The 16867-nt window shown below is 42.2% G+C and overlaps 1 protein-coding gene and 1 long non-coding RNA gene across 6 annotated transcripts in view; one reads left to right on the forward strand and one right to left on the reverse strand.

Annotated features, from left to right (window-relative positions):
- cadm1a (cell adhesion molecule 1a) overlaps window positions 1-16867 on the reverse strand; it is a 418595-nt gene that overhangs the window by 220325 nt on the left and 181403 nt on the right. The window lies entirely within an intron of this gene.
- On the forward strand, window positions 3855-8138 carry LOC139568238 (uncharacterized). Its single transcript, XR_011673549.1, has 2 exons — window positions 3855-3967; window positions 4169-8138. It is a non-coding gene; the product is annotated as an uncharacterized lncRNA (long non-coding RNA).

Here is a 16867-nt window from a genome sequence, read left to right on the forward strand (position 1 = left end):
GCACTGGAGTCAACATGGGCCAGTATCCCTGTTGACCGCTTTCGACACCTTGTAGAGTCCATGCCCCAACAAATTGAGGTTGTTCTGAGGGCAAAAGGGGTTGCAACTCAATATTAGGAAGGTTTTCAGTACGTGCCTGGGATAAGGCTAGTTCCATATAGATATAGCTTAGGTGATTGTCCTTACCATAAGGAAATTAAACTAACAAACCATGCCAAGGATAATAGCAATGTTTATTTTTGCATTGATAAGCAGCCATAAGTCCACATTGTCCTGAAGGACAAAGGACCTTTAGGTACTTTCTTTGATTTGCATGAGGGAAATGGAAGCACTATCCCAAACAAGGATTTCAACCGTATTACCAATCCATTTTCCCTGTCCATATGCCGCCTTCTCTAAAACAAATGAAGTGCACAGTATTGTACATATTCATGTAGTAGAGTTTGTGCAAACAGGAATGTATGAGAAACTAATAACTAATAACTAATGTCTATATTGAATACATCATTTAAACATTCACAGTGTAGCTTGGGAAAAGTATGTGAACCCCTAGGCTAATGACTTCTCCAAAAGCTAATTGGAGTCAGGAGTCAGCTAACCTGGAGTCGAATCAATGAGACAAGATTGGAGATGTTGGTTAGAGCTGACTTTCCCTATAAAAAAACACTCACAAAATTTGACTTTCCAATTCACAAGAATAATTGCCTGATTTGAAGCATGCCTTGTACAAAAGAGATCTCAGAAGACTTAATATTAAGAATTGTTGACTTACATAAAGCTGGAAAGAGTTACAAAAGTATCTCTAAAAGCATTGACGTTCATCAGTCCACGGTAAGACAAATTGTCTATAAATGGAGAAAGTTCAGCACTGTTGCTACTCTCCCTAGGAGTGGCTGTCCTGCAAAGATGACTGCAAGAGCACAGCACAGAATGCTCAATGAGGTTAAGAAGAATCCTAGAGTGTCAGCTAAAGACTTACAGAAATCCCTGGAACATGCTAACATCTCTGTTGACGAGTCTACGATACATAAAACACTAAACAATAATGGTGTTCATGGGAGGACACCACAGAAGAAGCTGCTCTCTAAAAGAAAAACATTGCTGCAAGTCTGAAGTTTGCAAAAGTGCACCTGGATGTTCCACAGCGCTACTGGCTAAATATTGTGTGGACAGATGAAACTACAGTTGAGTTGTTTGGAAGGAACACACAACACTATGTGTGGAGAAAAAATGGCACAGCACACCAACATCAAAACCTCATCCCAACTGTAAAGTATGGTGGAGGGAGCATCATGGTTTGGGGCTGCTTTGGTGCCTCAGGGCCTGGACAGCTTGCTATCACCGACGGAAAAATGAATTTCCAAGTTTATCAAGACATTTTGCAGGAGAATGTAAGGCTATCTGTCCGCCAGCTGAAGCTCAACAGAAGTTGGGTGATGCAACAGGACAATGACCCAAAAGACAGAAGTAAATCAACAACAGAATGGCTTCAACAGAAGAAAATACGCCTTCTGGAGTGGCCCAGTCAGTCTTGATCTCAACCAATTGAGATGCTGTGGCATGACCTCAAGAGAGACAGCCCAAGAATATTGTAGAACTGAAACAGTTTTGTAAAGAGGAATGGTACAAAATCCATCCTGACAGTTAGTTGTTGATCCGCAACTACAGAAAACATTTGGTTGAGGTTATTGCTGCCAAAGGAGGGTCAAACTGTTATTAAATCCAAGAGTTTATACTTTTTCCAACCAGCACTGTGAATGCTTACACAGTGTGCTCAATACAGACATGAACAATTATAATTGTTTGTGTGTTATTAGTTTAAGCAGACTGTGTTTGTCTATTGTTGTGACTTAGATGAAGATCAGATAACATTTTATGACCAATTTATTCAGAAATCCAGGTAATTCTAAAGGGTTAACATACTTTTCTTCCCACTGTAATGATTCTGCCTCTTCACAGCAAAATCTGTAGAACTGGGAAGGTTGTATCCCCTAAATAAATAATATTCTATTGGTTGCAAGAATTTTGTATATTTTGTACAGCGTAGTTTTGCGTATCAGTTCATAAATCATGTGCCATGGAATCGGTACGTCAAAAATCTCTTTCCAACTATTTTGCAATATACACTGCTCAAAAAAATAAAGGGAACACTTAAACAACACAATGTAACTCCAAGTCAATCACACTTCTGTGAAATCAAACTGTCCACTTAGGAAGCAACACTGATTGACAATACATTTCACATGCTGTTGTGCAAATGGAATAGACAAAAGGTGGAAATTATAGGCAATTAGCAAGACACCCCCAATAAAGGAGTGGTTCTGCAGGTGGTGACCACAGACCACTTCTCAGTTCCTATGCTTCCTGGCTGATGTTTTGGTCACTTTTGAATGCTGGCAGTGCTTTCACTCTAGTGGTAGCATGAGACGGAGTCTACAACCCACACAAGTGGCTCAGGTAGTGCAGCTCATCCAGGATGGCACATCAATGCGAGCTGTGGCAAGAAGGTTTGCTGTGTCTGTCAGCGTAGTGTCCAGAGCATGGAGGCGCTACCAGGAGACAGGCCAGTACATCAGGAGACGTGGAGGAGGCCGTAGGAGGGCAACAACCCAGCAACAGGACCGCTACCTCCGCCTTTGTGCAAGGAGGAGCACTGCCAGAGCCCTGCAAAATGACCTCCAGCAGGCCACAAATGTGCAGATATTACACGTTTCTAATTTTGACAGAAAGTGGTTTAATTAGCTAGCTAACGTTAGCTGGCTGGCTCCCTAGCTGACATTTATTATTCGTATCCCAGAGCCGTATTCATGCAGGGTAGTAACGACATGATTTGGCACTGTGTTCATTGTTGGCTAGCTGGCTGGCTCGTTAGCTAACGTTACGCGACACCTTACACTTTGCTTACCTAGCTAGGTTCATTGTTTACCTAGCTATATGTCTTAAGCTAAAGTGTACTGTTAATTAGCTAGCTAACGTTAGCTGGCTGGCTCCCTAGCTGACGTTATTATTCGTATCACAGAGCCATTTGCTTTTCTAGTTAGAGCCTAATGTTAGCTAGCTAACATTGAACCTGATTGGTTAGCTCCCAACACTGTTGCATTGTTGGCACTGTGTGTCACGTTCCTGACCTGTTTTCTCTTGTTTTGTATGTCTTTATTGGTCAGGGCGTGAGTGTTGGGTGGGCAGTCTATGTTTTCTATTTCTATGTTGGGTTTTGTGTTCGGCCTGGTATGATTCTCAATTAGAGACAGGTGTGTGTCGTTTGTCTCTGATTGAGAGTCATACTAAGGCAGCCAGGGTTTCACTGGTGTTTTGTGGGTGTTTGTTTCCTGTGTTAGCGTTTGGGCCACACAGGACTGTTGCAGGTTAGTCACGTTTATTGTTTTGTTAATTTGTAGTGTTTGTTGGTTTGTCATTAAAATCATGAATACCTCCTACTCCGCATCTTGGTCCGATCCATGCTCCTCCTCGTCTGAGGAGGAGAACGACATTGACGGCCGTTACACTGTGTTCATTGTTGTTTAACTAGCTAACAGGTAAGCTGTATCAACTTGGAACACTATTCTCCTGCTTTAGTCTGTTTTAATCATTGCAGGGAGTCCTGAAGAGCAGGAGTGTGTGAAGGGTTTTGTCCCACCCCAGCTTTAACACCTTACTTATATAATCAACATATCGAATCACAGCAATAGGCTATGATTTGTAATCCGGTATAGGCTGGGCTGGAACAAAAGCTTACACACACTCCTGCCATACAGATCTGGAGCTGTCCACCCATTTCATTCATTATTCAGTACTATGGGGTACAATTCGGGGGGGTAGGGGGTATTCATACAATGCATGCTCCACTCTCAAATTGAAGTTGAAATTGTTGACTGATGCCATGGCGGTGGCTGCTAAGAAGGGAGCAGCTGTAAACCACAAGACTGCAGCCAAGGCATCACTGATCCACACCTGCCTTGTTTGTCAGGTGAGTAGTATTGGTTGAAACTGTTTGTGCCTTCAGGTTCCTCTCCATATGTAGGCTATTGTACTGGCCTCTGTGGTGCAGTCTTTCATATGTGTAGTAGTTTGTTACATTGTATTGCTTAGTTTCAAGTTTGTGTCAACTTTTAATTCAATCTAAGCCACAGATTGTTAACTTCCTCCATGTTGTACTTGATCTTTATAGATGCAGACCTGAAAACAATCAAGTAACACTTTGAGAGCAAGCATTCCAAGTATCCTATGGTCCCAGTACTGGTTGATGTGCAGGCCTAAGGGACCAAATTGCATTGTCTATGGCCCAATTTGTGAAAATACTGTGATCACCCATCGTCTTCAATGTTGTGATTCACAGACACGATGACCACGATTTAAATGCTGCAACTGAGACGTAATCACTTCGAGGGACACATGCTGAGACCCAGAGTATGACTGGACATGAACCGGATATTTGTGACATGGACCTAAAAGGGGTGCAGAAGCACATCAGCATCCCATCTCTCTAGCTACCCCTTATTCCACGGTATGCCTTTTATGCCCCATGGTTCCTGAACTTCGGACACTTTGGAACTCTACTTCTTATCTCTATAAACCCACCCTTCCTTCACCTATTTTCCCTATGCTGCTTCCTAGACTCAGTAGCACGTTTAAAAGTGTTGTGCTGTACTGTTTTTGCTACCTTTTTTCACCTTTGTAATGCTGTTGTCCTCCATATTCTCGGGTTCAGACTGAAAGCAGTGGTAAATGTGCCGCTCACTTTTGAAAGCTGCAGCATAGATCTGTTAAATTGACAAGAAGGGTGTTGGTGTGGCTGCGTTTTAGGCATGGCATACTTGTTTTGTGTCTGTTAAGAATGTTTCTCATTATGCTGGAGTTGAACTAGTAGCCACTCACAAAAATCGCAATATGCTGTTTTACATGTTGTGTTATTTGTGTTGGTCTATTTCCTGAAATAGAAAAACAGAAGAATCTGTGCGCCCTCGGAGAATAATAATAGTTCACATGGTGCTCTTCGATGTCCCAGGTTTGTGGCATTGATGAATGAATCATTTAATGTTTACTTAAATTCAGATGTGTATATGGTATGTATGAAAGGCGTATGTAGGGCTAGGAGATATATCAAATTAACTTGATTCATTCTAATTGATGTTGTTGCCCGATATTCCAAGTGCCTGTATCGCACGAATCAAGGTTTTTGGTATTTTTTGTTTTTATGAGCGTTTGTCCACTTGTTCTCATGTCTTTTTAGTCTCGTCCCATTCGCTCTTTCTGTGCTGTGTGCCGCTGCCTATTTACACCAGAGATCTGTATATAATGACGAGATGCACTTCTCCACCCTAACAATGGAGGTGGTTGTCCCAAAGGTGAGAAGGTAGGCGACAAGCTTAGTTCCAAAATAAGCCCATAGAAATGCATTAGGCTTATTTTGGACAGATTTTACAGAGTGAGAAACATCTCGCGTTGCCTCCTCTATGGTTTACACGCATACCAAGCCCCTTCCCCTGCCACTCACAACAAAAAGATGAGATCACTTCTTCCTCTCTGACAAGCAGTTTCAACTTGCTATTTGCATTTGAGGTTTGGTCCAACAGAATGGGTCATATGGACACCAAAACACATTGAAACATTATTTGACTGTAGTAGAGGAGAGGTTAACCTTTCTAACCATACCATTTTTATGTTTAAATTAGTCAAATTGCGTACAGAGCAGACACTTTTAAAACAGGAGTATCAATGAACATTGATTCTGGAAAACTAATGCTCAGTTTGTGGTACTACATTGCGGTAACACGTATGGCTAGCAGCATTTTAGCCAAAGACTGTTATACTAGCTGTCTAGTCTGTGCTTTAAAAATGTGCAATAAGCATAAAACACAATTATATAAGGAAATGGGAACTCGTTTTCATTCTGAGAAAAAAGGTGTCCACTTGATTTCAACATCTGAACAAAGTGGACAGGCTAACATGCTGTTCAAATAGTTGGAGATGGACAGAAGAGTGTGTTCATAACAATTAAACTGTTCTGCCTTGTTAGCTAGCAAATGGATCCAAGTTGCCTAAACTTCAAATGTAAAGATGCTTATAAAGATTATCTGGTTATTCACTAGCACGTGGGCCCACGTGCTAGAGAGATTGTTAATGAGACCTGTGTTAATGTTCTATTATGCCTGCTACAAGAAGTGAATGTGCATTATGCATGGTTCTGGTAAAATTTCTAGATAATCACTGAACCGGCTATCAAGACTTAAAAAACAAAAGTAGGTTAAACTATTTTGATAAAATGATTAAATGATGAGTGGAACTAACACTGAGGAAGGCTTGTTCTCGGAAGTTTACATACACCTTAGGAATTGTGAAAAACTGAGTTTAAATATATTTTGCTGACATTTAATCCTAGTAAAAATTCCCTGTGTTAGGATCACCACTTTCTTTTAAGAATGTGAAATGTCAGAATAATAGTAGAGATTTATTTCAGCTCGTATTTCTTTCACCACATTCCCAATGGGTAAGACGTTTACATACACTCAATTAGTATTTGGTAGCGTTGGCCTTTAAATTGATTAACTTGGGACAAACGTTTCGGGTAGCCTTCCACAAGTTTCCCACAATAAGTTGGGTGAAGTTTGGCCCTTTTCAGTTCTGCCCACAATATTTCTATAGGATTGAGGTTAGGGCTTTGTGATGGCCACTCCAATACTTTGACTTTGTTGTCCTTAAGCCATTTTGCCACAACTTTGGAAGTATGCTTGAGGTTATTGTCCATTTGGAAGACCCATTTGCGACCAAGCTTTAACTTCCTGACTGATGTCTTGGGATGTTGCTTCAATATATCCACATAATTTTCCATCCTCATGATGCCATCTATTTTGTGAAGTGCACCAGTCCCTCCTGCAGCAAAGGACCCCCACAACATGATGCTGCCACCCCCGTGCTTCACGGTTGGGATGGTGTTCTTCGGCTTGCAAGCATCCCCCTTTTTTCTCCAAACATAACGATGGTCGTTATGGCCAAACAGTTATATTTTTGTTTCATCAGACCAGAGGACATTTCTCTAAAAAAGTACGATCTTTGTCCCCATGTGCAGTTGCAAACCGTAGTCTGGCTGTTTATGGCGGTTTTGGAACAGTGGCTTCTTCCTTGCTGAGCGGCCTTTCAGATTATGTCCATATAGGATTAGTTTTACTCTGGATATAAATACTTTTGTACCTGTTTCCTCCAGCATCTTCACAAAGTCCTTTGCTGTTGTTCTGGGAATGATTTGCACTTTTCGCACCAAAGTACCTTCCTTTCTAGGAGACAGAATGAGTCTCCTTCCTGAGCGGTATAATGGCTGCGTGGTCCCATGGTGTTTATACTTGCATACTATTGTTTGTACAGATGAACGTGGTACCTTCAGGCCTTTGGAAATTGCTTCCAAGGATGAACCAGACTTGTGGAGGTCTACATTTTTGGTCTTGGCGGATTTCTTTTGATTTTCCCATGATGTCAAGCAAAGAGGCACTGAGTTTGAAGGTCGGCCTTGAAATACATCCACAGGTAAACCTCCAATTGACTCAAATGATGTCAATTAGCCTATCAGAAGCTTCTAAAGCCTAATGACATCATTTTCGGGGATTTTCCAAGCTGTTAAAAGGCACAGTCAACTTAGTGTATGTAAACTTCTGACCCACTGGAATTGTGAAAAAGGGAATTATAAGTGAAATAATCAGTCTGTAAACAATTGTTGGAAAAATTACTTGTCATGCACAAAGTAGATGTCCTAACCGACTAGCCAAAACTATAGATTGTTAACAAATTTGTTGAGTGCTTGAAAAATGAGTTTTAATGACTCCAACCTAAGTGTATGTAAACTTCCGACTTCAACTGTAGGTACAGTTTCACAAACCCTGAATTCATTCGATTATTGCTGACTGTTTGAAATGCAGTGTATTGGACCTTTAATTGTACAACAAAGCTTATTTGGATAACTTTTTTTAATCTAGATATATTGTGAATCACCAAGGTAGTTCTGAATTGCTTTAATACCGCAGTGCATTCTGACACCATTAATTGAAATACAATGAACAAAAATATAAATGCAACAATTTCAACGATTTTACTAAGTTACCGTTCATAAAAGGATATCAATCAATTGAAATAAATCCATTAGGCCCTAATCTATGGATTTCACATGATTGGGAATACAGATATTGGTCACCTATACCTTAAACAAAAGGTAGGGGAGTGGATCAGAAATCCAATCAGTGTTTGGTGGGACCACCATTTGCCTCATGCAGCGCCACACATCTCCTTCGCATAGAGTTGATCAGGCTGTTGATTGTGGCCTGTGGAATGTTGTCCCACTCCTCTTCAATGGCTGTGTCAAGTTGCTGGATATTGGCGGGAACTGGAACATTCTGTCATACACGTCGATCCAGAGCATCCCAAACATACTCAATGGGATGACTTGTATGGTGAGTATGCAGACCTCTAAAATGACATTGGAGGTGGCTTATGATAGAGAAATTAACATTCAATTCTCTGGCAACAGTTCTGTTGGACATTCCTGCAGTTGGCATGCCAATTGCACACTCCCTCAAAACTTGAGACATCTGTGACATTGTGTTGTGTGACAAAACTGCACATTTTAGAGTAGCCTTGTATTGTCCCCAGCACAAGGTGCACTGGTGTAATGATCATGCTGTTTATTCAGCTTCTTGATATGCCACACCTGTCAGGTGGATGACTTATCTTGGCAAAGGAGAAATGCTCACTAACACAGATGTAAACAACTTTGTGCATATAATGTGAGTGAAATACACTTTTTGTGCATATGGATAATTTCTGAGTTATTTTATTTCAGGTCATGAAACATGGGACCAACACTTTGCATGTTGCGTTAATATTTTTGTTCAGTTAGATTTATCCTTATTCATATAATTGTCATAAATTTATAATGGTTTAAATAAAGACCTCCACAGGCTGAAGGAGAAGAGGATCTGGTAAAAATAAGGGTATGTTGCTAAGACGATCTAGGTAGGTAGCTAGGAAGCTATATAGCTTCCTTGCAACAAAAAAACTAGCCTAGTATTCATGGTACATTATACATATCTGCCAGCTACTGGGATAGTATTCTGTTCAAGACCAAATGCATAAATAAGACAAATATGAGTTAAATAAAATATAGAACAGTTCAATATATATTTTGTTTTGGATCAAGGTAGCTAGCTTGCTGACAAAACAGGTGTCAGATAAAGATTATGTGCAAGAGCTTGCAGGGATTTGTAGTCTTGCATGATGTCTACTTTGATGCTAATTAGCATTTTCAAATCTGAGAGTACATAGAGATGAATATATTGATAACTCACCTCATCCTAGAGACTTACACGGTTATCAAAATGTCACGCCAGGGTAAGCCTACACGAAACACAGCCCTTATTTGACGTTTTTCTAAAATCCACAATGGATCAAATTAATGGCTCAACTGGCCCCTTGTACATATGGCAGAATATGAACCACGGCTTTCAATATCAAGGCTACACTAAGACATGAGTGCCTTATAAATACAGTCTGTATGCAATTTATATGTTGACCGAGAACTGCTTAGGATGGTATGTCTAAATGGTTCTTATTAAGTGGGCGATATTGGCAATGAATTTAGCCAAATTGACAATAAATTGATGACAACAAAGCATTCCTGGTATGAGAATAGGCATTCCGTTTTTATAAAGCTGTTTTGTCAGTTGCTGTGTAAAATAAAACCGCTATTTAGCCAGCTAAGACCTGAAATACCTAGGGAGTTTGTGAATGAATTAATGAAGAGTTAAAACTAATTTAGCCAAATGCTAATTATAATTCTGAGATAGAGATAGGATGCTACAACAAGAAAGAAAGTCAAGCCAACCAATGCAGCTACTGTCAAAGAGTTAGCAAAATACTGAAATAATGACAAATTGACAGAATTATTACTAAAGGTCCTTGCAGCAATATACTTCATTAGCCTAATTCACATCATTTTGTAGTAAATTACTGAATTTAAAGTGAAATCGGGTGTTAATTTGGCCCTTGGAAGACAATATGTCTAAAGTAGCGTGCCCTACAGTACATTCCAGAGCAGGCAGCCCCCACTAGATTGACATACGAGGGCATAACACAGCCAAGATCCAACCCACTGGTTGAATCAAGGTTGGATCTATGTAATTTCATTGAAATGAAGTGGAAACAACGCAGATTCAACAAGTGTGTTCCCAGTGGGTTGAAACTTGGCAGCGTTATGCCCTTGTATGTCAATCCAGTCAGGGTGCCTGCTCTGGAATGTAGGGCACGCTTCTTTAGACATACTGTATGTCTTCAGAAGATGAATAGACGTTGAATTGACGTCTGTGCCCAGTGGGAACTGTGTATCTCCCCAGTTTACATCCACACATTACTACCAGGTCAAAGGCAAATGATGAGTGATTGCATTGATATATGTTTGGCTAGCAGGTCACAAAGAGAGACAGCCCATTCATGTTGAATAATGCAACACCGGGGTGAAAAGTCGACTCCATCCTCTATAACCAAATCAAAGCTGGGAATAGAAATCAAGCCACAGGAGACTGGGGCGCTTAAAAAAAAGTGAAAGCACTGTGCTAAACAGGTAGCCTAACGTCAGAGATATGGGGTCTTCTGGGACAGACCTTCACCCCTCACCTCCACTCCCTCACCTCCACTTCTTACTTCACACACACCAAGCGTTTATAGTGTGTCAAGTCTCAGTGAGTTTAATTATCTGGAGCATGATCTGTTTATTTATGTTTGCGCGCCACGTCCCCTGATCCATCAATGGCATCCCAGTGAGCCAGGATGTGGGATGCGATAGGAAATCCTGATCAGCATGATGGCAATGTGATGCCTTTACACACACTGAACACACACATGCAAATGTGGGCGGCTCAGATTGAGACATCAACGGCGCTGGAGCACAAAAGTGTTTAACGTCAGCAGATTCAGCTTTCATTGTGCCGATGCAAATCAGAAGATGATTTATTCAACATGTCTTATATTGAAAATTGTATTCGTGAACTGATAAATATATTCATTATATTCTGTCAGAGTATTCAATGCTGTTATAATCTGGATAACATATATCTTTGAAAAACAGAGCTAAATCATAGAAGTGCTACCAATTAGAAGTGACGACTACAGACACCAATACTTTGACCATTGATATCACTGAGGTAAAGCTGAGAGCTAAAATTCAGAGATACCTGAGACAAACATCACACCCTCCTCACCTCCACCATTAATCCCTCATTCTCCCACAGGGAGGGATCTGGGCCTTTCCCCCCAATCATCAGCCCTCAGACAATGGCGACTCGCCTTCTTCACGCCAACACCACTCCTCTCATCACCTGATTGTCTCTGGGCGTCCCCTGAGCGAAGAGGTAAGAGGAAGGAGAAGTGAGGAAAACCATTTTTGTAATATCGTTGATAGAAGGGGGAGGTCAGGGTTAGGCCATTCTTCTCTATGGGCTACTCAAGCTCTGCTTCTGGATTTGGAACCCCTTGGGGGTAAATGGAATACCCCCAGAGACTTAACTTCTGAGTTTCGAGATCCTCTGCAGCCCTCCAAACAATCACCACTAGAGTGCTGTGCTCCTCACTGCCCCAGCTAATGCATTATAAATCAAATATCTTCTGCTACGGATTGAACTTTTCTAATCTTAGTGTTTTTTTTGTATCATCCAGTTAAATATAATCTACAGGGAACCCAGCCCAATCACACCGGCTCTCACGGATTTCAGATATCTCACCCAGCATTGCAGAGGTCAGGCTATCAGGTGGCGTAGGTGAGGTCACGAATGTACCGGTCTTGGACGGTTTTGATCCAGAACACAAAGTGGAAAAAAAGGTATTGCTGAAATCGTTGTATCGAAGGAACTGGCACATGTAGCTTAGTTTACGAAGAAGGTGAAACCAAACCAAGCTTTTGTCCATTACTAGGGCTCCCGAGTGGAGCAGCGGTCTAAGGCACTGCATCTCAGTGCTAGAGGCGTCACTACAGACACCCTGGTTCGATTCCAGGCTGTATCACAACCAGCTGTGATTAGGAGTCCCATAGGGTGGTGCACAATTGGCCCCGCGTCGTCCAGGTTTAGCCGGTGTAGGCCGTCATTGTAAATAAGAATTTGTTCTTAACTGGCTTGCATATTCAAATAAAGGTTAGATTATTTTTTTTATTTACTACTGTACGTCTCTGCTGGGAGTTTGAACTAAAATAAAAGGCATGCTGAGTTTGACACCTTGCCTACTGAGGTGCAAAAGAATGGGATGTATTACATTTAATCCTGGAAGTGCTAAGTGTTAAGGGAGTTTTTGTTCTTAACACAATCATTTGCATAGGCAACCATCGGGGAGCCATTAAGGATGCCTCTGAGCGCTTCTCCGTTTGTCTTTCAATGGCTCTCCTGACAATATCCTTCGCTCTCTTCGTTTATTCCTTCCCCTCTCTTTTCTCTTACACACACACACACACACACACACACACACGTAAACTAAGCAAAAAAAGAAACGTCCATGTCTTTCAAATATAATTCGTAAAAATCAAAATAACTTCACAGATCTTCATTGTAAAGGGTTTGAACACTGTTTCCCATGCTTGTTCAATGAACCATAAACAATTAATGAACATGACCTTGTGGAACGGTCGTTAAGACACTAACAGCTTACAGACGGTAGGCAATTAAGGTCACAGTTATTAAAACTTAGGACACTAAAGAGGCCTTTCTACTGGCTCTGAAAAACACCAAAAGAAAGATGACCAGGGTACCTGCTCATCTGTCTGAACGTGCCTGAGGCATGCTGCAAGGAGGCATGAGGACTGCAGATGTGGCCAGGCAATAAATTGCAATGTCCGTACTGCGAGACACCTAAGACAGCACTACAGGGAGACAGGACGGACAGCTGACGCAGTGGCAGATCACGTGTAACAACACCTGCACAGGATCAGTACATCCGAACATCACACCTGTGGGACAGGTACAGGATGGCAACAACAACTGCCCAAGTTACACCAGGAATGCACAATCCCTCCATCAGTGCTCAGACTGTCTGCAATAGGCTGAGAGAGGCTGGACTGAGGGCTTGTAGGCCTGTTGTAAGGCAGGTCCTCACCAAACATCACCGGCAGCAACGTCGCCCATGGGCACAAACCTACTGTCGCTGGACCAGACAAGACTGGCAAAAAGTGCTCCTCACTGACGAGTCATGGTTTTGTCTCACCAGGGGTGATGGTCGGATTCACGTTTATCGTCGAATGAATGAGTGTTACACCGAGACCTGTACTCTGGAGCGGGATCGATTTGGAGGTGGAGGGTCCGTCATGGTCTGGGGCTTGTTGTCATTGCAGGCAATCTCAACGCTGTGCGTTACAGGGAAGACATCCTCCTCCCTCATGTGATACCCTTCCTGCAGGATCATCCTGACATGACCCTCCAGCATGACAATGCCACCAGCCATACTGCTCGTTCTGTGCGTGATTTCCTGCAAGACAGGAATGTCAGTGTTCCGCCATGGCCAGCGACGAGCCCGGATCTCAATCCCATTGAGCACGTCTGGGACCTGCTGGATCGGAGGGTGAGGGCTAGGGCCCCCCCCCCACCCCACCAGAAATGTGTGGGAACTTGCAGGTGCCTTGGTGGAAGAGTGGGGTAACATCTCACAGCAAGTTTTGGCAAATCTGGTGCAGTCCATGAGGAGATGAACTGCAGAACTTAATGCAGGTGGTGGCCACACCAGATACTGACTGTTACTTTTGATTTTGACCTCCCCTTTGTTCAGGGACACATTATTACATTTCTGTTAGTTACATGTCTGTGGAACTTGATCAGTTCATGTCTGTTGTTGAATCTTGTTATGTTCATACAAATATTTACACATGTTAAGTTTGCTAAAAATAAACGCAGTTGACAGTGAGAGGGCGTTTTATTTTTTTGCTGAGTTTAGTTTGGTGGCATGATAAGAAAATCAAAGTGACAAAGACAGTTTTAGGAAAGAACTCACGTCTAGGGATCGGGTAAATCCAGTCTACTATGGCACAAAGCACGTAATAAACCCTATCGGCTCTCTTTCCTTCATCTCCCAACTCTCTCAAATAAAACAGATGTACAGAAAATAATGAATACCAAACCACCTTCTCTTACTATACTTTTACTTCAATTCCAACTAGGCCTAAATCTAAAAAAGTGTTCAAGTTTATTTTCCATTTCAGTAACTAGGCCTACACCACAACCGAAAGCATTTCAGTAAAAAATAAAACAATGGTCTTCATTTTGTTCTCCTTTCATTCTTATTTCATCATCAGGGATAGCAGTAAATTGACCCCCCTCGAGTGATACTCATCTTCAATTCATGGCCCAAATCTCCCAGCAGATTACAGAGTGGAGCCTTGGGGTAAAACAAACCCAGATTACCTTTTGATCAGGTCTAATCTGCACGGCCTGATAGGTGAAGACAACCAGGGTTTTACCTCCCTTATCTGCTCTGCTAAGGGTGCCAATGAATGCTCTCTGATGGAATTGACCGAGGTTGATTTAAATGAGAGCGAACAAACTGCTCTCTTCAGGTGGAGATGAAAGTATTGACTGACCGCTGTCCGTATGAGGTAAAGAAGTCTACCTTCACTATCACTGGATGAGATACAGTATGTGCTTCAGCATGTGAATGTTTACTCCTAGAAAAGATTGTGATTGTTCAGACGTATTGGAAAAACACTCCCACATCTCAGAGATTCTTCTGAAAATCCTTGGGGTCTTTTAATAATCATAGACGTTAGAGCCAGCTAAATTAGTACTATGAGATTCCACACTCAAATGACTACAGACAATACCCTTCAATTCCATACTTTCTCTATCCGTCAAGCCATCTATTGACTTGCCGTGAGACTCTTGAGACCCGTTTAATAAAAAAATCAGTCGATACCGAAATCACCTGTATTACACTAGCGTCATTTGAATGGCGTTATTATCTGCCTCTCGAAGCCTTCACTCTGGTTAAACATACCCAATCAGCAGCCGCACAACTAACACAACCCCCTATCTAAATGGAGGGCCTCTTATTGATGGGCTTTTTTGATTGATAGACCATTTGCCCATGGAGAGAAAATAAATAAACTATCTGGAAGGAGTGGAGAGGAGAGCAGATACGGGGCAAGACAAGACAGGCGATTCTTTTTTAATTTACTATTGATGAGCGAGGTCACCGGCGATTATTAAAGTGTAGTGGCGCCATCATGGCCGTGTTCCTCTGTTTGCACCTTGATGAGATGAAGAGACACGTGAGGGAGTGTCACGCCACACCTTAATCCCTGATTTATTGCCTACCTCCGCAGAACTTTGATTGAAAAGAACAGAGTATCACTGCTGATCGGGTTGACAGAGGGATAAAATTGTGTGTGTGTGTGTTTGAGAGAGAGAGAGTTCGGGATGCAAAGAGCGCCACAGAATGGACTCCACTGAGTGTGAAGTTGCATGCAGATCTAAGACGTCATTGAAGTAGGGAGAGAATGCCAGAGAGAGCAGAGACCCGTACAGATAGAGATAGATACTGGTCTGCAATGAGCACACACACACACACACACACACACACACACACACAGGTACATTTGCTGACAGACAATGCTTACAGCCATGCACGTTGACTCATGCCCTCACATTCCCATTTACACCACAGACAGACACACAGACTCATGAAAAACTCACACACAGACAAAAAAAACACACGTGCACGGTCCGCACACTCTCACACACCACACACAGCCAATGAATCAGACGAGGACAGAGGGGCATGCACTACAGCGCATATTCACGGACCACACACACTAAATTAAGACTCCAAACATTTCTCTCTGGCATTCTGCTTCCCCAACCGAACCCAGCAAAACCATGTCTTTAAGAACCCCTCCAGCTGAAATGGGCTTTTCAACTCTGCAGGGTAGCTCTGACAACACAGACACATCCGCCGTCTTCCACAGAGCCACCATAGCCCACTCTCTGCTTTATGACCATTTCCGCGAAAGATGTATATTTCTGTGTGTGTAAGTGTGTGTTCCCCTACAAACAAAGCTGCAAAGGCCCCATAAGGGTACTTTATAATTGCTTGTTCAGACTTTTAAATGAATGTTCTGCGGTGGTCTTGTTTTTCCACAGCAAAGAGAACCTGAGCTCGGGAAAGGGCCCGTAGGCTGTGGAACTGCGATTCTAATTGCTGTACCCCCCCGGTTCAGATGTTATTAGAAAACGAGGAGGGGTCCGTCACATTCCTCAGTGCTTTCCTTTCCTCTATCTCTTTCTTTCCCTCCCCCTTTCCTGAGAGAAAGTAAGATAGAAAGCAGCCAATTGTTTTAACTCTATCATTTGCTCGGAGGCAGCGTCCTTGAGGAGTCATAAATTAAAATGTATCCAGAGCTCAGACATACACTTTGCTCCTATGGCAACCTTGGCTTAGTCTGTCAAAGCTACCCTGGACGGCGGGATAACAGGACACTGTGTACAATTGAAAGGCTGCTTGTTTGGCGCCGAAGGGGAGGGCTGCTGTTTTACGGGCTCCTAACCAACTGTGCTATTTTGTTTGTTTTTTCGCATTGTTTGTAACTCATTTTGTACATAATGTTGCTGCTACTGTCTCTTAACCCCGAAAAGAGCTTCTGAACATCTGAACAGCGATTACTTACCTCAAAATGATTTTTCTCTAACGAGTCCAACGCTAAGGATATACTGCTTTGTCGAGAAAAGGCGTGAAGAAGAGACAGAAAAAAGTAGGTAAACCCCTACTACCCTCTGTATTATTGACCAACGTGCAATCATTGGAAGCAAACTGGACGATCTACGATCAAGAATAACCGACCAACGGGACATTAATAAGTAAA

This window comes from Salvelinus alpinus, chromosome 1 (assembly GCF_045679555.1).
Source record: "Salvelinus alpinus chromosome 1, SLU_Salpinus.1, whole genome shotgun sequence".
Lineage (NCBI taxonomy): Eukaryota > Metazoa > Chordata > Actinopteri > Salmoniformes > Salmonidae > Salvelinus > Salvelinus alpinus.